The sequence below is a fragment of the Octopus sinensis genome, linkage group LG10 (genome assembly GCF_006345805.1).
Source record: "Octopus sinensis linkage group LG10, ASM634580v1, whole genome shotgun sequence".
Taxonomy (NCBI): Eukaryota; Metazoa; Mollusca; class Cephalopoda; order Octopoda; family Octopodidae; genus Octopus; species Octopus sinensis.
Genome location: NC_043006.1, coordinates 84488757 through 84506983, shown reverse-complemented (window position 1 = coordinate 84506983; position 18227 = coordinate 84488757).

The window sequence follows — 18227 nt, the reverse complement described above, 5'->3', positions numbered from 1 at the left end:
AAGTGAAGCCTACATCGATGGTTCTGGAAACTGGTTGGTGCGACTTACACATATACATTCATCAGATACGTAATCGGAGTTACTATGTGTATGTGTGTATGTGACTGTTTGTTTCTGTGCGTGAGGGAGAGAGAGAGCGAGAGAAACAGAGAGAGAGAGAGAGAGAGAGAGAGAGAGAGAGAGAGAGAGAGAGAAAGACTGTGTATATCTTAGACATAAACACTCGTCAAATACGTAACCTGAGTTGTGTATGTGTATGTGCGTGTGTGTTCGTATAATGAGAATGTGTTTGTATATTGTAAATGCGTATTGTGTTTGTATATTGTGTATATGTGCTTGTAGTGTGTGTGTGTATGTTTGTATATCGTGTATGGGTGTTTTGTATTATTGTGTATGCGTATTTTGTTAAACCATTCGGGCATATGGCGTAGTGGTTAAGAGCGCGGGCTACTAACCCCAAGATTCCGAGTTCGATTCCAGGCAGTGACCTGAATAATAATAATAATAAATAATAATAATAATAATAATAATAATAATAATAATAATAATAATAATAATATAATAACAACAACAACATCGAAAAATACCTTAGGAATGAGAACCCAGGATCGAAATTTCCCCCAAGACACCTGCGTTGAAGGCTGGAGGATATATCAGCCGAAACGATGTGTTAACAACAAGCAAGATGAGGACAAATATCCGTCAAATGTAAATAATGTAAATAATGTACGTAATTCCTCTTCTCTTAAATATAGAAATGTATTTTGTATGCTATGTGTGAACGTGGAGGTACAATGGACCACTGGTTAGCGGACTCGCAGTCATAGGATCGCGATTTCGATTCTCAGACCGGGCGTTGTGGGTGTTTATTGAGCGAAAACACCTAAAGCTCCACGAGCTCCGGCAGGGGGTGGTGACGAACCCTGCTGTACTCTTTCACCACAACTTTCTCTCACTATTTCTTCCTGTTTCTGTTGTACCTGTATTTCAAAGAGCCAGCCTTGTCACACTCTGTGTCATGCTGAATCTCCCCGAGAACTACGTTAAGGTTAGACGTGTCTGTGGCTTGCTCTGCCACTTGCACGTTAATTTCACGAGCAGGCTGTTCCGTTGATTCGGATCAACTGGAACCCTCGTCGTCGTAACCGACAGAGTGTGTATGAGTGTTTGTATATTGTGTATATGTGCATGTAGTGTGTGTGTATGTTTGTATATTGTGTATGTGTGTTTTGTATGTTGGATATGCGTGTTGGTATATTGTCTGTATCTCTCCACGACTATGAGGTTCTTCAATTCAATTCAAATGTACGAAACCTAGGGTTTCTAGAATATCTTTAGGGCAACCCAAGCTTTTGAGGGCGAAATTCAGTTGACGGAAACTACGTGAAACTCTTCGGATGATTAAATCTATAGATTTAAACAACCAACAACTGCCTTACACATAATTCCATACAGAGTCCGCTTGAGGATTAGGATTAAACGTAGAAGAACTGTCTGAGGAATACTCGGTCATTTAAATTACTAATATGCACCGAACAGGGAGAATTAATTTAGAATTCTCACTATCAAATCCCTCGGAGTATTCATTTACGCAATTTCTCTTTTCCTACTTTGTGCGTATACGAGTGTGTGAGTATGTGCATGTGTGTGTATGAGCATGCGTGTGTATGTATGCGTGCGTGTGTGTACGTGTGTGTATATGCATGGGTGTGAGTATGCGTGTGTGTGTGTTTATGCGTGTATGTATGTGTATGGGTATACGTGAATGTGTATACGTGTGAGTGTGTGTATGTGTGTATGTGTATGCGTGTGTGAGTATGTTTGCGTGTGTGAGTATGTTTGCGTGTGTCTGTGTGTATGTTTGTGTGTGTGTGTATGTATGTATGTGTATGTGTATACGTGTATGAGTATACGTGTGTCTGTGTATGTGTGTGCATGTGTATGCGTGTGTGTGAGTATGTTTGCGTGTGTCTGTGTGTATGTTTGTGTGTGTGTGTATGTTTGTGTGTGTGTGTATGTTTGTATATTGTGTATGTGTGTTTTGTATGTTGGATATGCGTGTTGGTATATTGTCTGTATCTCTCCACGACTATGAGGTTCTTCAATTCAATTCAAATGTACGAAACCTAGGGTTTCTAGAATATCTTTAGGGCAACCCAAGCTTTTGAGGGCGAAATTCAAACGATGAAAACCGTGAAAGTTTCCGGATGACCATATCTGTACATTGAAAGAGCTAACAGCCTTGTTACACACGGTGTTGCGTCGTTTCTTCCTGAGAGTGAAGTTAGAAGCTTATATGTGTGCAATAGTCCACCGTCTATATAAGGTGTGACAGGAAAAAATCTCTCATATTTTATACGCCCATAGAGATACTAGAGATACTAGAGATACTAGGCTGGTGGTAATGATGTTTCTATGTAGCTTATGGTTAAGTGTTTATTCTGTGTTTAGCATCTTGGTTTAAGTTGGAGCAAACTGCGTTTACTGTTGAAACCTTTATCGAGAATGGTGACTCCGAGAGGTTTTTACGCAGCACCCTGCACTAAAATTGCACTGGATTCTATACATTGTATATATAGATGCCTTCATTGAAAAAGTGGGATACCTATCGATCAGAAACCGATCCAATATGTATATATATACTACGAATCTTTTTTCGGCAGTACTCTTTTGTGACACACGTGGTAGAGGGATTTGGTGGGGAAATACGAATTCACTCGTCTATATAATTGTGGATATGCTGATTAGCTTTTATAAGTTCTGATGACACTTGGTCAGAAACATAGGGGGTAAGTTTTCCTAACATTTCGAGATTTATTTATCGGAATATTTTGTCGATGAAGGAAATGAATCTTTTGATTCTAATCCAGAAACGTACGTCCATAATTAATCGAAGACTGTTTGATTTCATTATTTTTCTTCTTTTTTTTAGCCATGTATGAGTTTACAAATATTGTTGTCTGTGGAGACATATTTTTGTAGAAAAAGGAAATAGTAGTCCTTTGGCTGCTATTTCTAAAATTTTCGGTATGTGGTCAAGCAATTTGTTGCAAAACCCTTATTGTTATAATTATATATATATATACATATATTTGTATGTATATATATATATATATTATATATATATATATATATAAGTGATATATAAATATATGCATATATACATACATATATGTACATACCTACATATATATGTATATATACATGCATATATGGGTACAGGACATCAAAAAAAATGTTGAACACAATGAGAAACCAAAACATAAAAACAAAAACATGGAAAACGAACTTTTTTTCGAACGAAAAAAAACGAGACATGCAACATAAAGAATATTCCCCTTCATCAGTTGTCCCCGTTTTATCTAGTCCGCGTTGCGAAGGCAAGGACAGACAAGACGCGACTTCAGTGAAACAGTCCTTATCGCAATGCAAATTAAATAAAATTTGGGATTTTTTGCGGAGGGTGAAAGTGGTAACAAGAACAGAACAGTGAGAACAAGATAGTAAAAACAAAAGGGGTGGGTTGTTAAGACGATAGAAAAATTATTATGATCGCTACGAAGACGAGCTTATGAGAGGAGACAGGTATAAGCACGTGTTGTCTTTATGAAGGAAATGGGCAGAAAGATAGATTCCCTGATCGAACGCCACGCATCCTTTTCCAAGTGTATATATATTTATCTATATGTATGTATGTATGTGAAAGAAACAGCAACATCAGCAACAACGACAACAACAACAAAACAACAAATGAAGAAAATCTATTTAAGTCCAACGAACAGATTTCCATAAACTTTGAAAATGGTTATAGTTAAATTATCAGAAGAAAAACAAGATACTGAAGAATCTTCTCGAAAAACCATCAGCATTTCAAGCTCTCAGGCTCTCTCTACTTCTTTGATTGAAATTTATCAATATCGATGTGTTTTTCCCCCCTAAGGCATCGAAATCGTTATCTTCTTTGAATATAATAATGATTCATAAGACTAATAGAAAAAAAAAAAAAGAAAAATGTTACAACAAACAGAAGGAAGCTGTTGTATCTTCTATGGCCGTCGTCATCACTGCCACCACCGTCGCCATCATCATCACCATCACCATCATCATTATTATCAACATCTTAATTATTTATTTATTTATTTTTATTTTCCTGGAGTGCTACTCCCTTCCTCTCCCTCTCTCTCTCTCTCTCTCTCTCTCTCTCTCTTCTCCCTTCTTCTCCTTCTCTCTCTCTCTCTTTCTCCCTCCCCATCCCCTCCCTCCCCCCCCTCTCTCTGTCTTGTCTATCGTTTGGTTTGCTTTCTTCAACGTTCGTCTTAGATTTATTATCGAACGCTACAGAACCATAAAGAGTTGTTTTAACCCGGTTGTTATGACTCTCTTTCGCAACTTCACACGCGCACATACACACACACATACACATACACACACACACATACACATACACACACACACATACACATACACACATACACATATACACACACATATACACACACATATACACACACATACACATACATAGACACACACACATACACACACTCTCACATACACATACACACACATACGCAACTTCACACACGCACATACACACACATACCTTCACACACACACACACATACACATACACACACACACATACACATACACACATACACATATACACACACATATACACACACATATACACACACATACACATACATAGACACACACACATACACACACTCTCACATACACATACACACACATACGCAACTTCACACACGCACATACACACACATACCTTCACACACACACACATACACATACACCTTCACACACACATATACACACATACAAACACATACATACATATATACACACATACATACACACATACACACACATAGATACACACACATACACACACATACACACACACTCTCACACACACATACACACATTCACACACACATGCGCAACTTCACACACGCACATGCACACATTCACACACACATACGCAATTTCACACACGCACATACACACACACATACACATACACACACTACACACACACTCACACACACATACGCAACTTCACACACGCACACACACATACACATACACCTTCACACACACATCTTCACACACACATATATACACATACACAGACACTCACATACATACATTCATACCCCCTCACACATACGCGCACACGCACTCACACACACACACACATACTCACACACACACACACACACACACACACACGCACACGCACACGCACACACACATCGTGCTCTTCTTCGCTTCTATATTTTTCTCTTTTTCTTTCTGTCTTTTGGTTCTTTCCGTCTGCTTGTTTCCCTTTCAACTCTATCTCTCTCTCCTCTTCCTTCTCCTCTCTCTCTCTTTCTGTCTCCCTCTTCACTTATCCCTCATCCTCCCCCTCTCTCTCTCGATTCTCCTCCACGACCAACACTAAAAATTGTCTACCATTCACGATTTGTGGCTCAGCAATTGTGAAGTCCTTCTTCGTTTCCATGTTTGGCGAAACAGCGCTAACTTCGCCATCACAACCAAATAATACAAGCTGAACTATTATTTTTACCAAAATCATTTTTATATTTTTACTTTTGACATTATTATCTCTCCGTGTTTGTATTATTTAATGCCAATTCTACGTTTACACAACGTGTTATTTTATTTTATTTTTGTATGATTTAATTTAATGCAATTCCTTTTTTCTTTTTTTTTCGTATTTTATTTCTTTCTTTCGGAGTACGTCTGAAAATAAATTGAATTCAAGCTTGAAATGAAATTAAGAATTATAATACGTAGTAGTAGTAGTAGTAGTAGTAGTAGTAGTAGTAGTAGTAGGAGGAGGAGGAGGAGGAGGAGGAGGAGGAGGAGGTGATGGTATTTGTTGTTGTAGTAATAGTAGTAGTAGTAATAGTAGTAGTAGTAGTAGTAGTAGTAGTAGCAGCAGCAGCAGCAGCAGTAGTAGTAGTAGTAGTTGTTGTTGCTGTTATTTCTGCTGCTGCTGTTATTATTGTTGTTGTTTGTGTTGTGGTTAATGTTGTTGTTTCCTTTTCATGCGTTCGGAAGCCAAAATTTCAGAAACCATTTCGGACTGAGTCGTTCAAAACTAATCCACTCACGTAGAGAGATGGGGGTGGGGTGGGTATCTAGTAATCCGGTTATATGTGGTGGGGGAAGGACAGTGCCTATACCTCCATCCATTGTTTTTGCTTTTGCTCAGAGCCTCCGATACTGAGTGCGTGGGTGGTGGGGATGATGATGAAGTTTATCCTCAAACCGGAAACCCGATGCGGATGCTTTCAATAAAGTGAATTCTGTTAAAGGCAATCGGGCGACGGATTAAAACTCCTACCCGAAGGATGATTTTAAACACCCCAATTAGAAGCCAATAAAATCAATAACGGGTTAAGCTTACCCGGATTAAAATCTTTCGCTGGTTGCATGACATCTACGATCGCCTGTTCTATAAATGTCAGCACAGATTGTACTTGATCTTGTGTTTGTGGTTCCATTTTCGGAACTGGATCACCCTAGCCAATGTCATCGATACGATTCCATCTTCCAAAATCTCAAATTCCATTGTTGATTATTGATTGCTTAATTGTTCCCTCTAACGAAATTGTATGTCCACCATGTTGATTCCCACGGTTTCCAGGAGTAATTCTCATTTTGTTTCATCCCTCGATTCAAACCAACCAGAGCAAATCTCCCTACATTAGATACCTATTTGATAGCATATAAAACGCACTTTTTTTCCCCCCAAAGGATGTCTCAAACAATCATCTCTGGGTCCTAATATACGCTGCTGAATCTGAAGTACATCTAATATGCCCATCAAATACAACAGCTATTTTGACTGCGCTAGACACAGGTACCCATTATTACAATCATGGGTGAGAATGAGGTGGAGGCAATGAAATGCTCTTAAGAAATACGGTACTCTCGCTATATTCCTTTAATTCTCAAATGTTCTCAACCCCTAACACTCAACGTACAGTACAGATTTTTAGAGTACTGCTTTGAAGCAAAAGATGGGCTTATAGTATCGTGATTTGTTTATTTTGGAGATGTCCGTCATCTGATTGGGCAAAGTAACAAGTTGTCCTCCTATTCTGAATAGCAATTCATCACAAGAGATTCGGAATTTAAAGTGAGAGACATTTGGTGTGGAGATAATGCAGGAATGTAAGCTCTGAGTTGGGGTTGGGGGGTGCTAGTAGAGTCTCTAGCGATGTCATCGTACGACGACAACGACGACGACGATGTAGATGATGATGATGATGATGATGATAGTAGTGGTGGTGGTGATGATGATGATACTGAGGATGATTGTAGTGACTATAATGGTGGTTGTGGTAGTAATAATAATGATGATGACGGCAAGTACGACGACGACGATGTAGATGACTATGACGATGATGATGATGATGATGATGGAGGTGGTGGTGGTGGTAGTGGTGATGATAATTATATCGACGACGAGGATGACGACGACGACGACAAAGACGACGACGACGACAAAGACGACGACGACAAAGACGACGACGACGAATACGATGATGATGATGAATAAGTCTGGATTCGAGAGATTGCGGCGAAAGGACGTCGGACGGACCACGATAGACCGTCCTCTCGCCGTCACGTAACCTCCGTATTATTATTATTATTACGTCATACCGAAATGATGAATATGCAGAGACAAGTAAATGGACAAGACGAGACAAGACAAAAAGACACGACAACAGCAGATCACAACGCAACACAAGACTATTCAATATATCGAATTTTGGTTTGTTTTTCATTCGATAAAAATTGTACAATGCAAAATAAAATACCAACCGATATATAGATAGAACATCATACGAGTGTCATTCATATTTCAGTCTCTCTTGTTTTTAATTATTTTTTTTTTTTTTACTTTAAAGTTTTTTCCATGACGTAAGCACACACATTCGCTTGTGTATTAACGACTAATAAATCTTGAAAGTTTAAATTACCGCTAAGTCAGCAGATGCCTTATTTTTTTCGTTTATAGATATCTTCATTGATTATTTCACGACAACTCGGCAATGTTTTATTTAGAGAACGAGGGAAAAAAAAACATCTACCAAAATCAATAAATTGTAATTCTACTGATTTATTCCACTGAAAATTGTTACGAAACAAAGAATTGAATTAGAGGAATGGTAAGCTGGTTGTTTCCAGATTAATTAGAATTGCAGTCAGCCATACTTTTAATTCTTTTGTTTGTTATTTTATTTACCTTTTACCGTTTACTTGTTTCAGTTATTGGACTGCGGCCATGCTGGGGACATTCCCTTTAAGGATCTTTTTTGCTTTTGCAGAACAGATCGGCCAACCTCATAATATATTTTTTAAGTTTGGTACTTATTTTATCGGTCTCTTTTGCTAAACCGCTACTTTATAGGGATGCAAATAAACCAGCACTACCTTGAAGGGTCTTCTTTTGTTTTCGTCGAACAGATCAACCCACCTCAGTATCTATTTTTAATCTGTCTATTTGCCAAATTGCTACAGCATAGGAACATAAATAAACCAACACCGACAAACACAGACACAAGACAGACACGTAGTTTCCATCTACCAAATTCACATCCAAGGCACAGTCGGTCCGAGATTTTAGTAGAATATATATTATATATATATATATATATATATATATATATATATATATATATATATATATATATATACATATATATATATATGTACGTATGTATGTATGTATGTATGTATGTATGTATGTAAATATTCTTTTATTCACTTGTTTCAGTTATTTGACTGCAGCCATGCTGGAGCACCGCCTTTAGTCGAGGTAATCGACACCAGGACTTATTCTATTGGTCCTTTTTACCAAACCGCTAAGTTTACGGGTCGCAAACATACCATCATCGGTTGTCAAGCGATGGTGGGGAACAAACACAGACACACAATGCATGCATACATACATACATACATACATATATATATATGTATATATATATGTATGTATATATATAATATATATATATATATATATATATATATTATATATATATATATATATATAATATATATATATATATATATATACGGGCTTCTTTCAGTTTCCGTCTACCAAATCCACTCACAAGACTTTGGTCGGCCCGAGGCTATAGGAGATGATACCTGCCCAAAATGTCACGTAGTGGGACTGAACCCGGAACCATATGGTTGGGAAGCAATCTTCTTACCGCAAAGCCACTCCTGCCGCTCCTCCATATATATGAATGTATGTGTTTATGTTTCTTTGATAAGTACCGTAACATCATAACAAGTTAAGCATAAAAAGTACGGAAATATGCGCGCGCGCGCGTGTGTATGTGTGTGTGTGTGTGTCTGTGTGTGTGTGTGTGTGCATTTTTAGGGAGAGACTGACAGACTGACAGACAGACCAACGAACAGACAGGTCGAGAGGAAATGACATTAGATTCGACAAAGACGAATCAATAAAACGTCTCGATAGGAATACCCTGTGTATGACGTGTCTAATTAAATTTGGAAGACTCACTGCACGTCCGTGTATGTATGATGGTATGCTCACATGTACGTGTGTCTGTATGTGTATAGATTGAATGCACCTAAAATCATGTGTATACATATCTACACACACCCATCCACACCCACACATACACATATATCCTGTGTGTATATGTATACAGATATATATATATATATACATATACACATTATACACTCACACACACATATGCATATATAAACATTCGTTTGTGCGTTTGTATGTGTGTATCAGCATTGTGTGTTGCATATATATATGAATGCATTTATATATACACACACACACACACATATATATAATATATATATATACTCGTAAAATTGTATATATAATTAAATACTTACATATATATGCATTCATTGATATATACATAATACATATATGTATGTGTATGTGTGTGTATATATCATACATATAAATGTATATATAATTATACACGCATATATATGCATATATACATACATATACACACACACACACACACCACACACACACACACACACATATATATATATATATATATATATATGTATATATATGTGTGTATATATATAGAGAGAGTGAGAGAGAGACAGACAGACAGACAGAGGAAGAGAAACACATACATGTATACGTGTATGAATGTGTGTGTGTGTGTGTGCGCGCGCGCGTACGTGAGTAATCGTGTGTGTACAGGGAGGTTTCTATTTAAAAGTTTTATGTGTACGTGAAGTCCTGCGTTTTCCCCCCACCCCAGAATGTAGGTAGGTGAATCGAATCCATCCGAATAAATCATGTCCGCGCGCCAGAATAAAGACGGGGACACGGAGCGGAGATAGATTGAAAGTAGAATGTTCTGGATTAATGGATGCATGTTAGAATTAGCGAAGACACGATTCTAACTAACAGCGTTGCTAGGTGCTTAAGATTCTGAGCTGCATCAGCAACAAAAGCTGTGTTCTTGCACACAAGACATTACGAACTTTTGTTTGACTTCCATCCATACTTCCTTCTGTATCAAGCATCATTTAACTCCGTTTAGGCGTGAAAAGCAGTTAGTACGGAAATTAATATATCTAAAGTATTCTTTAACCTAAGGCTGTGTTTCTTTGATTTCATTTCGTCAAATTCAATATCTTTCGTTGCCAATGACGTTTTAGTCACTTCCTTATAACGCACGTAAGAACAAGACATCCTCCCAATGCTAATCTGATAAAGTAAAAATATAAAAAATAAAAATTGATCTGTTAATCTTTAGCTGTAAATGAAGCTTTTAGATATTGCTCTGTGTAAAAAGCGGTTCGCTCCACTTGGCACAGAGGTATGTAGCTGGGAGGAACCATGCGTTTCTGAGTTCACATTTCGCTACTAAAGACGACTTTGTCTTCTTTCGTCTATTCAGAGTTGAGGAAACTAAAGGTTGTAATGAATAACTGATGAGAGTGAATCATTTATATCTTCGATTGACTTTAAAATACGGTAGTTATGAGAGTTCGATACACGTTTCGCGAGCGATATAGTGTGTGCTGCTTTGTTTGTTGTTTTTATCTTGACTGGAAATCAAGTAATTGAATCACTGATGCATAAAAAATAAAAGAGAGGGGAAGGGAGAGAGACAAGGAGAAAGAGAGAGTAAGTGAGAGAGACAGATAGATAGACAGAGATAGACAGAGAGAGAGAGAGTCATGGAGAGAGACAGATAGACAAAGAGAGAGAGTGAGTGAGTGTGAGACAGAGAAAGAAAGAGGGAGACAGACAGACAGAGAAAGAGAGAGTGAGAAAGAGAGCGGGTGAGTGAATGAGTGAGTGAGTGAGTAAGTGAGTGTGTGTGTGTGTGTGTGTGAGTGAGAGAGAGAGAGACAGACAGACAGACAGACAGACAGACAGACAGACAGACAGAGCAAGAGAGAGAGAAAGTAAAATGATGCATTTTACAACCAGAATTTGACCATTTGAGCGTTAAGGTTACAGGTCATAAGATCTGTAATGTTTGGACGTTAGAGCTACATGTCAACGTTGGCGTGTTTATCTTGATCGTGAAGTATGTATGTCGTCTGTATGTTAATTGTGGCCCGATGACGCAGAACTCCAACGTTATATCGGTTGAATTCTAGCTAGCAAGTCTGCATGAACAGAATTATGGCCGTAAATTTGTGTAAACATAAACTGCCCTCTATAAAAAAAGAGCCAGTACAGGAATTCCAACCACGTTTCGTAGTTCGCTACCTCAACAGCTCCTTTATAGGATCCAGTGGCTAAAGTCACCATCATGAGGAACCACGCCCGGTTTCGGCCCCAACTCCTATACCGTTTTCGATGCCCCCCCCCTTTCAGAGGAGTCTTCAGCTCTGGTGTTGAGTGCATTTATTCTTTCTCTCTTTTCTTCTGTTCTTTAGTTTCTTCGATGCAGCGTCAACGAATATCTATTTCTTTACTACCCACAAGGGGCTAAACATAGAGGGGACAAACAAGGACAGACAAACGGATTAAGTCGATTACATCGACCCCAGTGCGTAACTGGTACTTAATTTATCGACCCCGAAAGGCAATGTCGACCCCGGTGAAATTTGAACTCAGAACGTAGCGGCAGACGAAATACGGCTACGCATTTCGCCCGGCGTGCTAACGTTTCTGCCAGCTCGCCGCCTTGTAACGAATATCAGCGGATGACTGACCATCCTGCCAAATTTCCCTTTAACTACTCGCCGCTAACTGTCACGTGACACTGTATAGGCTTGTACTGACCAATGGAGGGGAAGGGCGCCCTCTCTAAGCCTGCCTTCCAACAGTGTCCTGTTAGTTTCAATTCCAGCAGCCAAAGCTGATGGTACAAGCCTTTGATGGTACAAGCCTTTGAACCAGGAGGAGAGGGGGCGGTATGAACGAGACCGCTACCTTGGCCCACCTGTCAATCAGTGATGCTGCTTAAGTGTCAGCCAGCCTCACCTAGCGACGGTATTTCCCAGTCGGCATGTTATAGCTTTCGAGCCATTTTGGGTCTTCTCGTTTCAGCCATATATAGAAGCTGACTTTTTCCACTGCCTCCTGTATCTTCCTTATTACTTTTCTCAGTTCTGAGCTCAAAAATGCAGGCCTTCTTTTAAATAACGTCACCATTTTCTTTTCAATGAAGCCTCTAGCCTCCACTGCCAGGTGGTAATACTCGACAGTCCATCCCCGTTCTCTGCACTCTTCGATTAATTTTTCATATCTCTTCTCCTTCCGTTGCTCTGCATTAGCGATGTTCTCTTCCCATGGCACTGTCAGCACCAGCAAAATTCCAATTTTCCGTTCTGTGTTCTATAGAATTAAGTTTTTATGAGTGGAAATATTAACAGCCTTTCCAAATCCACGGCCAGCTCCCAATATCCCTTCTTTCGTCTGTCTCGTATATTTTATTTGAAGGGATGGCCTTATGTCCTTTTCCCTCCTTCTGGAAGTATATTTATCCGTGCTTTTCCACTTTTGGGTACTATTTATATTCTTTGGCGATTGATGTTATTAGTAGTTGCAGCACGGGCTTTCCATGTAGTGCAGTTGTATTCAGTGGTTTCAGAAAACACTCATCACACCCTGAAGATGACACTGAGACAGCTTGAAAACGCAGACAAAATTGATTTGGGGAACTGTAATATTCTGAACGAACTATAAAACTCTGATACCATGATACGAAGAGACCCTAATGAAAAATAACAAGTTACAACATAGTTGTGTTTTCAATATATCATGTCTAAAAGAAAAGCCATTTTCCCTATGTACAAATACACACACGCGCAGACAGACAGACAGACAGACACACACACACACGCACAAACAAACATACGCACACATATTTATAGCTCTTTAATATAATAATTTACATGCGTGTATATGTATATACATATGCAGAGAGAGAGAGAGAGAGAGAGAGAGAGAGAGAAGAAAGAGAGAAACACACAAAGAGGGAGACACACAAATAGAGAGAGAGAGAGGGAGAGAGAGAGAGAGAGAGACAAAGAGATGTATACTATGTAGATTCTAGAAGTTCTGAGAATGTTTTCAGGTGAGAAAGTACAATATTTAGTTTTCAAAGCGGGAATCCCTAACTTCAAGGTATGTGTTGTAGCTAGCGCTCCAGCCACTTTGTGAAGGCCCCATGGAAATCCTCTTAAGTGAATGCATCCAGGACCCTTGTTACAGCCTCCTTCTTCTTCACCTCCAAACGTCAAGGGAGCAATGTATGGACTGTAGGGTGGCAGATAAGGAACAGATTTGAAGCCCACCTCTGACAAGTCGTTTACCAGGATGGAACTGCGGAGTGGGGCATTGTCTTGGTGAAGGTACTCTGGCCTTTTGCGACGAAATCACTTCCTGAATTTCTTCCAATCCTCGACAAAGTTCTCCGTTCATATTGTTGGCCGTCTGGCCAGAGGGAACCCTGTAGATGCTGCCCTTGCAGTACAAAAGTAGGGGAGGATCAGCATAACCTTCCTGGTGCACATGCTTTGCTTGACCTCTTGTGCCGGCGAAAAACAGATGTTCGGTTCGTACAAGTTAATCCGTAGCAGTCTGGGGCGCTTGATAAGTTGCTGTAGCGTTTTCCCCCCAATTTTACACAAAACTTCGTTGCTTAGTGAGTTTGAAAAAACGTCTTCACATTACGACTGCATTCTGCGAACTCGTCAGCTCTAACAAGTAGTGTTTAGTAGAGCGTGATCAAAGTGCTGTTAAAGCCCTCTCCTTCAATCTGGAATTACAAAAGGTGGCAGGTCAGCTTATTAGATGCATAGTAATGATATGCTAAAATTACAAAATTCTACAACAGTTATAACTGCCTCTTTTTAAAAAAGTCTCAACACTTCTGGAATGCACCTTGAGTGCATGTGAGTGTGTATACCCACACACATACATACATACATACATACATGCATATAAATACATGCATACATACATGCATATAAATACATACATACATACATATAATGTATATATATATATATATATATACACTCATACATAAATGCACAAAAACACAAACACACATACACAAACACACATACACATACACACACACAGATATACATACACAAACACACACACACACACACATATATATATGGATGTACATATATTTATCTAAATATTGATTGAGATCGAATTCTCAGTTGTGTCTGCTGAATCGTGAAAACAAACATATTTATTTATAACAGTAAACTATGAGAGAATTATACATCACCAGATATCACAGCTGTTTCTCTTGCATACAATAAACATGTGTACGTGTGTGTGTGTGTGTGTGTGTGTGTGTGTGTGTGTGTGTGTGTGTGCGTGTGTGTGTGTTTGTGTGTGTGTGTGTGTGTGTTTGTGTGTGTGTGCATGTGTGTGTGTGTGTGTTTGCGTGTGCGTGTGTGTGCATGTGTGTGTGTTTGTGTGTGTGTGCATGTGTGTGTGTGGGGGTGTTTGGTGTGTGTGTGTGTGTGCATGTGTGTGTGTGTGTGCATGTGTGTGGTGTTGTTGTGTGCATGTGTGTGTGGTTTGTGTGTGGTGTGCATGTGTGTGTGGGGGGTGTTGTGTGTGTGTGTGTGTGCATGTGTGTGTGTGTGCATATGTGTGTGTGTGTGTGTGCGTGTGTGTGTGTGTGCGTGTGTATTGACGACTACAGTTATTGGTTTCTTTTGGTGGGCGTTGGGGTGGTTGTAGATAATCCATTTATTAATTCCGGATCGTGGCTGTTGCTCCTGGTTCGTCGCAACTCGGTTTTGTTTTTGTCTTTATTTATTTACTTTTTTTGTAATTTTTTTCTTTTTTTGTTATTTATTTTCACTGATATCAGTCAACTTGAACTGCGGCCACACTGTGGTACCACCTTCAACTGTCTTTCGTTCATCATATCGATTCCTATCCTGTGCTCATCTCACTTCCGATACTCAGTGCTGGATTTATCTAAAAGCTTGACCGCCTGAAGCCTACGTGTTGAAGCGGTCGAAGTTCCGGTCAAGATGTAGGAATAGTTCCAGTTATGGTATCTTTTGTGGGTTAGCGACCTCACAGCTTCAATAGCCTGAGGCCACACTTCATATTAATACGTCACTGCTGGTGATTATTTTATCGTTATCTATTTATTGAACGGCTAAGTCACGTGAAGTAAAAATACCATTTTCGAGGTATGGATGACCAAGCAATAGATGCGACTTAGAAAAGATTCATTCGCATATATTTAAACAGTTAAATTTAAATGTCACATAGCATACAAATTTAGGTGCAGCAAATTCCCTAGATGTGGGTCTAGACTGACATATTGCCGAGTATTGCCAAGTATTACCGTTACAGTGAACCTGACTAGAAAATACATCATATTAGCATAGATTCCAACCATTTCACGCAAATCCCTTGAAATTTAAAATTCATTTGGTAATATCGACTTTACCTTTCATCCTTTCGCGGTCGATAAATTAAGTAGCAGTTGCGTACTGAGGTCGATCTAATCGACTGGGCCTCTCCCCCAAAATTTCGGGCCTTGTACCTAGAGTAGAAAAGAATATTAGTAAATACTTAAAGGCGGTTAGCTGGCAGAATCGTTAGAACATCGGGCAAAATGCTTAACAACATTTCGTCCGTCATTACGTTCCGAGTTCAAAATCCGCCGAGCTCGACTTTGAATTTTATCCTTTCGGTGTCAATAAAATATAAGTACCAGTACGGTACTGGGGTCGATGTAATCGACTTAGCCCTTCCCTGAAATTGTGTCAAAATTTGAAACCAATATTAAGAAACAATTATCTAAACTATCCCCTGCCGCTGTATCCTTTAATCGTGCTACTGATTATTATAATTGTATTATAATAACCTTAGGGTTCTGCCAGTACAGTCCAGGGGTTCCGCAAGAAGTTACAAAAATGCTAAAATCGACAGTAATTTTTAATTCTCCTGTGCAGATATGTGTGCATAAGACAATTAAATTATTGCACAGGGGTTCCTCGAGCCAGTGAAATGTTTTCTTGGGGTTCCGCTCCAGCAAAAAGTTTGAAAAGCACTGCTTTAGACTATAGACACAGGGTCTGAAATTTGGGGGGAAGGAAACCAGTCTATTGTATGGACCCTTGTAATTAACTAGTACTTATTTTAACGACCCCGAAAAGATAAAATGCAAAATTGACCTCTGCGTCATTTGAACTCACAACGTAAAGACGGAAGAAATGCTACTAATCATTTTGCCCAGCGTACTAACATTTCTGCCAGCTCGCCGCCTTCCTACTGATTATCATAATGATATATCAACATCTCTAAATATCCATTAATATAAAAATATGAAAGGAAAATACAAAATAACCTTCACTCCAGTTTAAATTTTCCTTCTATTTTTGCCAGGGTTTTCTAAATTCTTATAAATATAAATAAGCATTTCCCCGTTGATCATAATATATGAAATTTTTAATATATTTGCTCACTGGAAAATATCTCTCTTATATAATAATATAACTTATATATAAAACTTAATAAAACTATATAGAACTTATTGAAACACTTTTTTAATATTCTGCTTCATATCTATACATTGGGATACTCAAACTGATATCTCACTACACACTCTCCGAATATAATAGGAATTTATAATGTAATAATATTGATAATCATAAAATTGATTGGTCCATTAGAACATGCATGCTCGTAAATTAACACGGCCGGAAGGTATGATATTCATCTCTCAGAAAGTCTAACAGCCTATTACAGTCTTTCGCAAGTTTGAATAAAAGATCTGAACTGGTAAATTCGTGTAGGCATTTCCTTTGCCGTTTACTGGGTAATTTCCAACTGCCAACTGGTTAAAGTAACTTATTTCTCAAACACTCGATTTGACCTACAACGGAAGATGGTCATATATAATAAAAAGAGTTCATATATTCACCAACACTGACATTTCATTTAGAAAACCTACTTTCTTGCTATTGTGTGTATTTACCCAAATGATACAGAAGGCCTGCAAATGTTACATATTCTTGTGAGAAAATGGATAAATATATATCATGTCTTGCGCGTATTTTATAAGTAGATAAATGCATGAGGCTTTTTTGATAACTTTTTGGCAAACAACCCAATCTCAGTGCTTATTCATAATTCAATTTGTTTAGGAATATCTTTGCTTATATATTGTCACGCTGCTCCTATGCTACAACTGTGAGTGTATGCATGTACACGCGCGCGCACACACAGATATATACACACACGTACGCTCGCACACACATTATGATCCAGAAATGGTTGAAAATCGGAGTATTTCCAGTGCAGCACTCAACCAAAGCTCGAAAAATCTATACTCTTGAATTGGAGTCTCAAGAAAGATTTTACATTTCTGCATGTGTAGAAAATCCAGTTATCACACCGGTAAATCCACTGTGTGGGCCTAGCGGAGCGTAAAAATATAATCCTCCCGATTCAAGCAGAATACAACACCTGATAGGCGCACAGTATAAGAGTGTACCGTTTCATGCAAGTTTGATGAAGTGCCAAGCTAATGTATAAAAGTGCAAATATTGCATAACTTTTCAGATGGAGGTTTTGCGTGCAATGATGTTTAAATCAATGTTGTTACCGAAACAATTGTAACTGGTCATTAAAAATGTGCTAAGCTCCTTCTTTGTCTTATTTGGCTTATATATATATGTATATGTATATACACGACGGG